General features: G+C 63.4%; 1 protein-coding gene across 1 annotated transcript in view; it reads right to left on the bottom strand.

The window, feature by feature from the left end:
- Positions 1-500, bottom strand: part of LOC132188077 (uncharacterized) — a 56,883-nt gene that overhangs the window by 28,717 nt on the left and 27,666 nt on the right. The window lies entirely within an intron of this gene.

Here is a 500-nt window from a genome sequence, read left to right as displayed (position 1 = left end):
CAGCCTCAGGCCTCGGGTCTCGGCTGGTGAGACTCAGGCCTCGGCTCTCTTCAGCCTCTGGTCTCGGGTCTCTGCTGGTGAGACTCAGGCCTCGGCTCTTTTCAACCTCGGGTCTCGGGTCTCGGCTGATGAGACTCAGGCCTCGGCTCTCTTCAGCCTCGGGTCTCGGCTGGTGAGACTCAAGCCTCGGCTGGTGAGACTCAGGCCTCGGCTGGTGAGACTCAGGTCTCGGCTCTTTTCAGCCTCGGGTCTCGGGTCTCGGCTGATGAGACTCAGGCCTCGGCTCTCTTCAGCCTCAGGCCTCGGCTGGTGAGACTCAGGCCTCGGCTCTCTTCAGCCTCAGGCCTCGGCTGGTGAGACTCAGGCCTCGGCTGGTGAGACTCAGGTCTCGGCTCTCTTCAGCCTCGGGTCTCGGGTGGTGAGACTCAGGCCTCGGGTCTCGGCTGGTGAGACTCAGGCCTCGGCTCTCTTCAGCCTCTGATTTCTTTAGACTCAGGCCT

This window comes from Corylus avellana, chromosome ca7 (genome assembly GCF_901000735.1).
Source record: "Corylus avellana chromosome ca7, CavTom2PMs-1.0".
Lineage (NCBI taxonomy): Eukaryota > Viridiplantae > Streptophyta > Magnoliopsida > Fagales > Betulaceae > Corylus > Corylus avellana.
This window is presented reverse-complemented; position numbering and strand designations above follow the sequence as displayed.